At 47.7% G+C, this 12,319-nt stretch overlaps 1 long non-coding RNA gene across 1 annotated transcript in view; it reads left to right on the top strand.

The window, feature by feature from the left end:
- The window catches only part of LOC139052853 (uncharacterized), a 155,737-nt gene extending 143,774 nt beyond the window's left edge, over positions 1–11,963 (top strand). The window contains exon 4 of the long non-coding RNA XR_011510087.1: positions 11,912–11,963. This is a non-coding gene — a long non-coding RNA (uncharacterized lncRNA). The remainder of the gene's footprint in view (positions 1–11,911) is intronic.
- Positions 11,964–12,319: the final 356 nt, after the last annotated feature.

Here is a 12,319-nt window from a genome sequence, read left to right as displayed (position 1 = left end):
CCTTTGCTTGCTTGCCTGCTTGCCTGCTCATTTGTTTGTTTGTCTGCGCCGATTTGAGTTTGATAGGCACCGTTTGATTAAACTTGGAGGAGTAGCCAGCATATTGCACACGCACACACGGATATAATAATAATCTCGACGACAGAAAAAAGAAATGCAACAAGGTGATGCGTTTCCAGAGCGCCACTCTGCGAGGAGCGAATGAAAAATAAAAAATGAGAGAGAGAGAGAGAGAGAGAGAGAGAGAGAGAGAGATTTGTGTGTGGAGCGTACCCGAAAGATACCTCCACCCGCCATGTCAGTGCGCAGCGTACAGTCGTGTATGCGCGCGTTGGCGGCGATGGCGTGCACGGCTTGTGCGAACTCGCGCGGTGCCGACCATAGCGGAGACTCGCGGACGCATTCCTCGCGAGGGACGTTATTCGGCTATCGACGCCAGATGGTCATTCAGGAAGGGTCTCGCGGCACGCTGAACTGCGCCCACGCCGGACACTGGCTGGAGCGGTATTACAGCTCCTTCTGGGCTGCGCGCTACGGTGTATGTGTGTGTGTCTGTGTGTGTGGACACGTGTGTGGAGAGGAATGCGCAAGCCGCGCGCGCGCAGCTGTTCGCGTTGGCCACAGTGCGCGCGGCGCGACTGGGATACCGTGTTTATTCGATTGTAACCCAGTCCCGGTTCGTCGTTTACAATGCTGTCATACATCGTTGGGGGAAAAGAAGCGCAGTCGAGGACGGCAAAATAGTTGGGATGAGGAAATGAGGAACTTTGCAGGCGCACGTTTGAATCAGCTAGCGCAAGACAGGGGAGGGGCAATTGGAGATCGCCGGGAGAGGCCTTCGTCCTGGCAGTGATCATAAACTGATGATGGCGATGATGATGAGAAGGAGGAGGAGGACATTGTTTATCTTCTGGTTAGTGCGGCGCTTACCGGAAATGCATACGACCATGCACCTGCGCTGTAGCCTCAAATATTCTTCAGTTCCTGCCCAGTCGCTCCGCAACGCATGGGAACCGATGGGCCACTGCGGTTGCAGCACATTCCCAGTCGTTTTACCCGTGTTGTTGCTAGAGCATGGACAACTTTAGCAGCGCGCTGATGCCGCTTCTTGCCTTCTGAATGACGTGCGATGAGAGATAGTCTACTAGACCCTAGCCGTGCCCTCATAAACTGTGGTCAACTACTGGGAGAGTAACGCCTTCGAAGTATTTCCTGGTTTTGACCGACAAGAATGCATTCCAATTTACCATTTCAACCAGTGCGGATGCTTGCCGAGGTCACACTTTTTTTTATATATAACTTCCAAGATACTTTTTTTTTTCGCGGAGCGCTCGACTGCAGCTGTGGACGCGCCAACAGCTCTATTGTATAACAATGCGTTGGCGCCTTACGTTCGAATAAACACGGAACAAGGCAATCGCGCGCGGCCCACGGTGCCCTGTCGTCCGCGGCTATCCCCGATACGCTGTATACGGACCGGTGTCCCGTGCACGTATACCCCTATACACGCCGCCTCTCGCTATAACGGCGCGATCTCGGTGACCCGGGAACAAACTCAGTGCTATCCCCCCACCCCCACCCCCCTTCCCACGCATCGCCGGTTGCGGACATTCGTTCGAGGGCGTAGTCAACTATGCGCGCTTTTCTTGCGTCCGTGCGAGCATTCGCATGACTCGCATAGGCGACGCCGCATTGCAGACGGAGCCGCTATCTCTTCCCGCCGGTTCTGGCACATAAATGCCGGAACCGGCGTCGATTTCTTTTCTTTCTTTCTTTTCCTCTTTTTTTTCCGAAGGAACACCACCAGGGAACGTGATCTCAAGCGCTCGGCTCCAGTGGCAATGTCACGATGCTCGACACCCGTGCTCAGTGGCTATGGTGTTGGGCTGCTGAGCACGAGGTCGCGGGATCGAATCCCGGCCACGGCGGCCGCATTTCGATGGGGGCGAAATGCGAAAACACCCGTGTGCTTAGATTTAGGTGCACGTTAAAGAACCCCAGGTGGTCAAAATTTCCGGAGTCCTCCACTACGGCGTGCCTCATAATCAGAAAGTGGTTTTGGCAGGTAAAACCCCAAATATTATTATTATTATTATCGACACCCGCTGCAGATGTGTCCTGGAACGCGCGCGATAAGTGCTATACGATTTTGATAAGTATAAGGCTGGACTGAAGCCAGGAGGTATATATCCGGAAACTACGACCTTGGGTGGTGGACAGGGAGTTTGCAGAGACGGGGCCTGCTGTTTCTGCTCGACGAAAAGTTAGAGGCTTTCATTTCATTTGTTTTTTAGTACTCTTACGCCTTGGGGCAAGTCCTTCGGAAATGAAAAAAAAATACGTATATTTAATTTTATTTGGTTTATTTGGTTGGAAATACCTGATTGTCGCGATGCTGGAGATGAAAGGCACCGTTAAGGATCGCCTCACTAGTCATCTGGCACCACAGTATACATTCATCACGCAGTGGCATTGCTGGCAGGTTTTAAAACATGCACTCTAACGCAAAAAGCTTGGCACACAGCTTGTAAGTAGCATTTAACATTCTCTAATAGCAAGGCAAAAGTAAAAAAATAAAAAAATACCATAACATGTATGTGCAATACAAAAAGAATTACATTGTATAAACAATGTTATTTGTTTGTTCATTTACTAGGGACTCACATCCACTATAGACGGCATGCACACTACACGACCATACACATGTTAAAATTATGTTGATAATTTATTGGCATCCCCTTCGAAAGCGGGAGGTGACAAGTAGTCACCTAGCCTGCTTGAGCTGATTAGGTACGCTATATATATGCTTTTCAGACTAGCACTTTTTCTTTCTACATCTCCTTTTAACCTTCTTGCTCTTCCTTAAAACTTCTATATCTACTTTGGACCGTTACTTATGCCTGCTACATATGCGGACGCATCTTGCTTTATTTCTTTCTCTCACTAGTACTCTATAAACGTTTCTGGCTTATCTCCAATGCTGACCGGTTAATGTTTCCATTCTCTCTAAATCCCAGCGCTTCTGGAAGGTGCATACGTTACTTAGGGGTCTCACTGAGTGAATAACATCGCATGCCATTTAGGATGGGCCGAGTATACTTCGCTCTTTTTTTGGTGCAGCAAACACGTGCCCTAACCCGTGGCGAATATATTCAAAAAAGTGAGCCACCGTGGAGCCACCCAGCGGTGACGGTTGTTGGGGATCACGTGCGAAAATGCGCCACACTCACTCCAGGAACAACGCCTACTGAGTTAGATCGCGAGACACTTTCAAGCACTGTCACCTTTACTACCCTCAGCTGTGTCCAGGCTTCCGGTCTCGTTTTTTACGGAATCACTCAGTGATAATACAAGTGATACCTAAATATCTAATTGCAACAAATACGTGTTGTTAAGAGCGCAATTCCTTCAATATAACAAACGTTTCTAACCTTCATGTGCCTATTTTCTTAAACCGTTAGGTGGACATGTGCACAAGACGGCAAAATATTGCAGTCGTGCGGATTTGCGTGAATATGATTGCGTGACGTATGTACGTACATGGAACATGTTTTCGGTGGAGCCTGGCATAAAGCACTTTCGTAATTAAAAACAAAAAAGATCAATCGCTTCGTCGTCTCCGCTACATGGGCACAGGGAAAAACGCATCAGATTCATCCTGTGACGATAAAAGTGTGGCTGCTATAGTCGCCGTTGCAGCCGCTGTCGTTGTTGCGGTCATTGTCGACGTTGTTGCCGAAAATCAGGGAATCGAAGCGCGTATAGGGGTGGGTCTATCGTAACTATGTCACCTGTTTCTGAAAGAAGATAGTCGGTCAGAAAAATTATTTTTCAAAAATTTTAAGGCGAAAGCCTTTAGTGGCTCACACCTCCGATGGCCTTGAAAAAAAAACGCGTCGTCCGGTCCAGTGGTCCAAAAATATCATCATCAGCAATGTCTCATACCCCTAAGCAAGCAAAAAATGGAATAGCTCATCCCTCTCGGAATGCAGAGGCTACAAGCGCTCAGAAAAGTGAAGCGTACAGTGTGTACATTTATTGGAATCACGCATACAGTGTACAGAAAACGCGGTGTCTAGTCGAATGGTAAAAAAAAAAACACGTGACCTCCTCAATGGCTAATACCCCCGTAAGCAATGGCTATGAGCCCCCGTAAGCAAGCGAAAAATGTAATGGCACATACCTCCGTAAATCTGAGGCTATATACAAGCGCTCAGCAAAGTGAAGCGAACACTGCACATTCATTGAAATCACCCATGCAACGCACAGAACAGCATACGTTCCAATCCCCTGCTGAGCGGATGCAACGTAAAGTCGAAGAGAAACTTCGCTGGCGGGAGTCCGACCCCGCTATACGAGCGTTCGAAGCCGCAGCTAAGAGTCGAAAACGAGCCGAAAGAAGCCGAACCGCGAAAGCAGCGACGCGACGATGCAAGACGCCGCACTACCATGTGTGCAGCAGGCTTTCGCCTTCAGGTGGCAGCAGGCTTTCGCCTTCAGGTGTTACGGGAGTGTAACTTGCTGCCGAACTTTTTTTTATTTCGTCTTTCGCCTTAATCGCCAGGGACCAAATTCGCAAGGCTTTTCGTCCGTACGTGCTGCTTGCCATTGGCCGGGCGCCTTCGCTAATAATACGTCCCTCAGCGTGATTGGCTAGCTTTTACGAACTGTTTTAGTGTATAGTATATACTTTCTGGGAATACGGGCACCGATGTAGCGTGCCAGGCATACCGCTATGCTAACTCCGCCATCCCTCATTGAAGTCTCTTTCTCTCTACTTCACACATAGATCTGTAATCCGTATGCTATATATAGCATACACTATAAAATAATTTAAACCCTAAAAAGTGAAAGGGGTGTAAATGTGTCTATCACTCACACCCTTAGGGTGTTATCTATATAACGGACACCATAAGGGTGTGAGTTATAGACACATTTACACCCTTTTCACTTTTAGGGTGTAAATTATGTTACAGTGTAGTGGACTCACCGCGGCAGCCTAGTGACGCGTTGCGCTGTCGCTCTCGATGTAGTGGGTTCGACTCCAGCCACGGCGCCCGCATTTAAATGGCGGCGAAGCGCGGAAACACTTGTGTATAGTTGCATTTAGGCGCCGCTTTAGAGAACTACAGGGGGTCAAAACTAAGCCGCAGTATACCACTACGACGTGCTTCATAATCATGTCGGGATCCTTTCTCCGCCTGAAATCACCAGAATTAATATTTTTTCACGAACCGCCACTATGCTATACGGATCCACACGCTTCTCAAGTGCTTCTTGTATTCATTTTGCCTTGTCGGAATAAAATTCAAATTCTCAAATTGAATTGGCAGTGCGCGGAGCGTCCATGAAGGTATGAGCGTGCGCGGATAATACAGGGAGACAGAGATCACCAGACAGGACAGAGATATGGGATGCAGTTTTTTTTTTTTTTGCCGCGTGTCTCTGTCATTGCGACTGCCCCTCCCTACTCCTACAACCCCCATCCCTTCCCCGCTGCTCAATAATCCCTCTCACTAGTTCCGCGCAGGGCAGCGAAAGGCTATACAGCGCTTGTGTCACCCATTCAACAACGAGAGATGGCTGCGTATTACCTATGAGGAAAGGAGAGCTCGCTCATTGTACGCCACTAATCCTTCCGTTGCGAAGCTTTCCGTTCAGTCGTCGTCGCGAGTGTACATAAAGAACTACCAGAGCCGTACTGCGGGTGTACCCTTCTTCTGCTTATCTCTGTTCTGGTTCGCTGAAAACATACGGGTAACAGCGCAAACAGACGCCCAGCAGAAGGGAGACACGTACGCAGCGCTTGCGTGTACGTGTCTCCCTTCTGGTGGTCGTCTGTTTGCGCTTTTACCCACACGTTTCAGGATTGAAGTATTGATCGGATTGAAGATTGATTGAATATTGAGGATTGAAGTAAGTATAAAAAGAAGTATTGATCTGGTTCGCTGAGACGACGGACTCGTAGCTTGATACCGCGCTGCGCAGAAGTCGGCGACACGGGGAGTAGAGCGCGCAGCTCTACATACGCGACCTAGGCCTCGCACTATAGGCGACCGCGACCACCTCCTCGAAAGCCGCGAGGCCAGCCGCCGCAATGTCGTACTCCCGCGGTAAGTATTTCGGGGGCGCAAGCAAGAGCGCGCGTACGGACGACACCTTTCCTCGTTATGTCTCTGCGTCGCCTTCTGCGAAGTTCTGTGTCGCATCGGGTGCCCCGAGGAGAGGTAGGTGCACAGCCGGTCAAAGGAGATCGCGCGCGCGCGGGCGCCAGAGAAGAAGATCGACTCTTCCGATAACCGAGCGAATCGAGAAGCCGGCTGGCTACGGCTTATAGCTTCGGGCTCGCTCACCTAGAAACTCCTCGCGCCTTCTTCGCCGACAAGCTCTGTTCCTTCTTGTAGGTCGCGGGCCGCGAGGAAAGTATTTAGTCCGGTTGTTCGTCGCCGAGTGAATGGCTACACTCCCCCCCCCCCCCCTATACACGCACACGACTTCTCTCCCCCCTTCTAACCCTGAGGGGTTTCGTCGTCGCCAAAGTGGGGGAAAAAAGATAGAAACGTCGCTCGCCGACCTTTTCTTCATCTCGCTTGTGTCTCCCCTCCCCCCCCTATCCCGGTCTGCGCGGTCACGTTTTCTTTCTTTTGTTGTTTCTTTCTCGTGCAAGATCAAGAACGGCTCGGTCCCGTCCTATGCGTGCACGCACGCACGCATGGCCCCCGGGTGCGTATCTCGATCACGAGTCTCGATGCCTCGTCGATACACTTATAGCACTCCGCACACGCGAACGCGCCCGCTTGGTGTGTGCGGTGGTGCACCTCGCGGTCGCCGCCGGAGCACGAGGAAAAAGAAATCGAGAAAACCGTAGCACGCGACGGCGGGGAGAAGACCGCGCACGAATCTTGGGCCGCGCGGCCGGTCTGCGAACTGTGTAGGCGCGGCGGGAGAATCCGCTTTCACGGACGCCTTCGGGGCTGTCTCCGGGACGTGCTATCTGTAGGCGTCGGGGTGTGTACGCAGCTGGAAGCGCGTTTCCATTGTTGTAGCGGGTTCGACTGCCGTATGGTTGCCGAACTTCTTGCAGGCGCCCGCCGCTGTAGAAGAAAAGGACGATGGCCCTGCGCTGTTTTGAGCTCGCGGTCGTATACGTTCGATTCCCCATGGCCACGTTTCGATGGAGCGGGACGCTAGAAAGGAACGCTCTTCTTAATTAGACTTAGGCGCGCGATAAAGCATCCAAGGCAAGGATGTGAATATGTATCCCTGCATTAGGCGTTGCTCATGACTCACTCACTCACTCGCTCGCTCACTCACTCACTCACTCACTCACTCACTCGCTCACTCACTCACTCACTCACTCACTCACTCACTCACTCACTCACTCACTCACTCACTCACTCACTCACCCACCCACTCACTCACACTCACTCACTCACTTTGTCTGTCTGTCTGTCTGTCTGTCTGTCTGTCTGTCTGTCTGTCTGTCTGTCTGTCTGTCCATGGTACGCTACTAATCCTTCCATGATGAAGCTTCCATTCAGTCGTCGTCTCGAACATAATAGCGATCAGAATCGTACTGTGGCTGATGAGTAAGTCAGTCGATCGATCGATCGATCAATCAATCAATCAATCAATCAATCAATCAATCAATCAATCAATACATTCTCTATTGAAAATTGGCTGCAATCTCCGTGCATGTGGCCACTCCTTGCTTTTCGTCACAGCGAAGTACCACTTCGCCACTTTGTACACGTTCATCTGAGCCTATACGCTCACTTTACAAACTTTTATCTACTGAATGTTCAACTTCCCACCCGGAATCCTTTCACTTTCATGGAGCTTTGCCTGTCGCACCGTGCTGCCTTGTCGGGACCCCTTTTACGACGTCGGCCGCAAAGTGGCGCGTTCATTGCCGAACAGAGACGACGCGTATATATATATCCAGTGTGCCGCTATATATATGCGACATCTCGAAGGCTTAACGACCACTTCCAGCAAGCTTGCATTCCGGCCACGCAATGTGACAGATCTCCACCTCCCATTCTGCGCCAAAGCAAACCGCACAAATGCAGGCTCAAACATAGCTCTCCCGACCCACCGCTATAGCAAAGGCTGTCTTTTTTCTCACCGCGACAGTATCGACCGGACTGCTCACTCACCCCACGCTGACCGAGCGAGTACGTCCCTCGGTCAGCAGTATGCCATACCACTGAGTGAGGGAGCCACTTAACAACAAGGGCTCCTTCTATGTACTGCGCGGCTAGGTGCACAGCTGCGGAGGCGGACCAAGACGGATGGCGGGCACTTCGCGAGAAGCACTGCGAAAGGAGATAACGCGCGATTTGCTCTCTCACTCTCTTTCTCTGCCTCTCTCTGTAACGCTGTTTTATGTAAGGCCATTCGCGTAATTCATTGCGCTCCAGCCATTTGCAGGGTACAGCGTTCGCGACATCTCGAATGGCATGCTACGCTGGCAGCACCACTATACTAAGCTCATACCACGCCGAACCCGTACGAAAGTCATTAGGAATCCGTTGAGTTTTTATTGACTTTTTCTTTGCACTCAGTTGAGTTTTTGTTGAGACACAATTGAACATTGTGGGCGATGTTTGGGAAAGAACACTACGGGGCAAGATTTAGACACACTTACCCAGGTATTTTTATTTGGCTATTGGATGACAGACGCAACACACATGCACTCAAACGCAGAGAAACGACATGTAGCTCGTCTGGACCGTCGTTTTCGGTGGGTGTCGATGTGCACCTGTCGTCTAATAGTCATGTTTAACCAACTACATCAACAAGAAATGTCTTTTTTTTTCTTTGGTGTCTGTCGTTCTACATCGCCGACAATTTACGGGCGCGCTAAATAAAGAGTGCGACCAGCTGAATAATGAATTTATTGTGTCTTAATTGACTCTTCATTGCATTGAATTTACTTTTTCTTGAGGCGCGATTGAACATTTTAAACGGCTTTTGCAAGCGGTGACCTCAATGCAAGATTTAGTGTGTCCCCACGCCACTTAATTTCTCTTTCTGTCGCTTCAAGCATCGCCATTTCTCCGTGATCGCGTAGGACTGCTACAAGCTTTTAATGAACCTATGTGTTTTATTGACTCTCGGGTGCTTTCACTCAAGCTTTCATTTCATTTCATTTCATTTATTTTACCCTCAAGGTACATAGTACATTATAGAGGGGAGGGGCTAAGGGAATACAAAGTAAACATCGGTAAAAGTAACTCAAACAAAAAAAATAATTATAACAGCAGTAATAATTGCTAATTGAGTTGACATCCGATGATAATAAACAGAGGTACAAAAGATACAAATACAAATGTGATGTACACAATGGTAAAGAGATTAAAAAAAACATAATATGTACAGTAGATTTACAAAATGCATTGTTAACTTTTTGATCATGATGCTGATGAAAACTGATGAAAACGCTGCAATAGAGAAAGGTACATACACATAGGCAAGACAAATGGTAAGTATATTACAAAAGTTCGTTTTCAAGTGCGTTTCTAAACATAAGTGGATTAATTATACCTGTTAATGAAGGGGATAAGCTGTTCCAGTCTTTGCTAGTCATTGGTAAGAATGAATTTGCGCCCATGATAGTATTGAAATGAGATATGCTAACCTTCTGATTATGATCACGACGAGAAGAAATGAAAGGTGCTGGCCTGATCCAAAGAGTGTGTAAAAAGGTGTTATGATAATAGATTTTGTGAAAAAGACAAATGCGTGAGTGTTTTCGGCGGTCGGATAAGAGAGGAAGGTTTAATAAACATTTCATGTGTGTTACGCTTGCTGTCCGATTGAAGTTATTTAAAATGAAACGGGCTGAACGGTTTTGTATAGCTTCCAGCGTATGTATTAGTGTTGAATGCCAGGGATCCCATATTGATGAAGCATACTCAAGTTGCGAGCGAACGTAAGTGGTATATAGTAATTGTTTTAATGATGATGGCGCACGAGAAAAATTTCGGCGTAGGTACCCTAAAGTGCGGTTAGCTTTGGACACTATGATATCAATATGCGATTTCCAAGACAAATTGTTAGTTATGGTTACTCCTAAATAACGATACGAGGTGACACATTCAAGTGATATATTAGTGAGAGAATAATTTGGAGAACTAGAGTTAGTACGAGAAACCCTCATAGTTTTGCACTTCTTAATGTTAAGTTGCATTTTCCACGTGCTGCACCAATCAGTTATTTTATTTAAGTCGGTTTGTAGGGCTGTTACATCGCAGTTATTGGAAATTTTGCGGTATATCACACAATCGTCTGCAAATAAACATATTTTTGATGAAATATTAATAGGTAAGTCATTAATGTATATAAGAAACAAAAGTGGGCCCAGGACAGATCCTTGAGGGACGCCTGAGCCGACAGGGGCTAGAGAGGAAGTACATTCATTAGCAGAAACAAACTGAACGCGCGATGTAAGGAAGCTACAGATCCACCTAAGTAGTGTAGGGTCAATGTTTAAAATGCTTAGTTTGTGTAAGAGTAGAGCATGACACACTTTGTCAAATGCCTTAGCGAAGTCCAAAAAAATACAGTCCGTCGTGAAGCCTGCGTCAAGGTTAGAGTGTAAATCGTTTGTAAATGTGAGAAGCTGTGTTTCGCAAGAGAAGTTTTTTCTAAACCCGTGCTGGTGAGGAGTAAAGAAATTATTATCGTCAAGGAAGTTAATGAGATGCGTGTAGATTACATGTTCCATAATTTTACAAGGTACTGAGGTAAGAGAAATTGGTCTATAATTAAAGGGATTATGAGTGTCACCTGATTTGTGTATGGGAACGATTTTTCCTGTTTTCCAATCAAGCGGAAGCATGCCAGAGTTATATGATTGCGAGAATAGATATTGCAATATGATAGATGAATATTCAACTGTGCTAATTAAGAATTTGGTGGTGATTTCATCGACACCGCAGGAGGAAGTAATTTTCAAATTTTCGATTATTTTTTTAATTCCTGTTGCATCAAATATAATAGGGTCCATAAGAGGAAAGTTACAGCCCTGTAAGACGGGACATTCGTTGTTAGGTGCGGGAGAGGAAAATGATTGCACAAAAGCTTTAGTTAAAATTAAGTTGAACATCGCGATTTACTTTTCCAAGGGAAGACGGGAATGCGAGATTCAGAGAGGCCTCACTACATCTTTTTATTAAGACGAAAGCCTTATACGTCTCTTCGGTCAGTCGACTTTCAGTGTCCTTTAGCGAGAACGCGCTGATGACAAGAAAGGCGCGAGAAGGCTACGAACCCTTTACGTTTGGTGGGAGTGGAACCCACTGCCTTTGGTGGTAATTAAGGCTAAGTTAATTAAAGCACTCGAACACACGATCTTTGGTGGCAGTCGAACGCACGACCTTTGGTAGGAGTCGAACCGCGACCATTTGTGGTAGTCGAGCCCACCACCTTTGGTGGTCATTAAGGGGAAATTATTGAGGGCGAAGTTAATTATGGTATAGTTAATTAAGGCACCCAAACACACGACCTTGGTTGGGAGCCGAACCCTCGATCTTTGGAATTAAGAGGGATGAGTAAGCGAATTAAGAGGGATGGCTAAGCGAAGTAGACCAAGCGAATTAAGGGGGATGTGTACGTCACGTGTCCGTCTTTAATGCATCGGCACTTGGGCTTTCGCATTCAAGTCGTCTTAGAGATAACATAAGAGACCCTGTGAATTTTTTTATCTGCCTCTTACTGTATCAACCTTGGTTCATGAGGGGCGCAGGTCTGCGACCATCTATAGAAAGCCTAATGTGTTTTGTTGACTTTTTATTGAGCTTCAATTGAACACCATTAATTGTTTTTGCAAGGGTTACGTCGGCGTAAGATCTGGAGCCCCGCCCTCTGCTCTCCCAGTTATATTTTTATCTTTCTCCCTCTGCAGTGTCAGGGTGTACAGGACGAAGCGGTAAGAACAGGGCGACATCAGCCAGGGGTGAGTGCCAATTATTAAGGGAGTGCTGTGAAGGGTTGACGATCCGTTCTTGGTTAGTGATTTTCACGAGGTTATTCAAATATCCGCACTTTGCGGACGTAGCGAATTCAACGCGTTCTCAGTAGAAATTAAAGGCACTAGTCCCCGTCTTTAACGAAGGCAGGCACGCATCCCTGTCCGCACGATACCATCCTGCTTCTGGTTACACCTGGTTAACTTCTGGTTAACTTTTGGTTAAACACCCTCGCAACGTAACCGTATAACAACTAGGCCTATCTGCCTCTCTGCATTGCCACTGCTTCATGAGCGCGCGCATGACTGCGACCGGATGGAACGCGCCTGTGTGTCCTGTCGTCG

The sequence above is a fragment of the Dermacentor albipictus genome, unplaced genomic scaffold (genome assembly GCF_038994185.2).
Source record: "Dermacentor albipictus isolate Rhodes 1998 colony unplaced genomic scaffold, USDA_Dalb.pri_finalv2 scaffold_40, whole genome shotgun sequence".
In the NCBI taxonomy this organism is placed as follows: domain Eukaryota; kingdom Metazoa; phylum Arthropoda; class Arachnida; order Ixodida; family Ixodidae; genus Dermacentor; species Dermacentor albipictus.
Note: the sequence above shows the minus strand (reverse complement) of the source record. Positions and strands in the feature narration are given on the sequence as shown.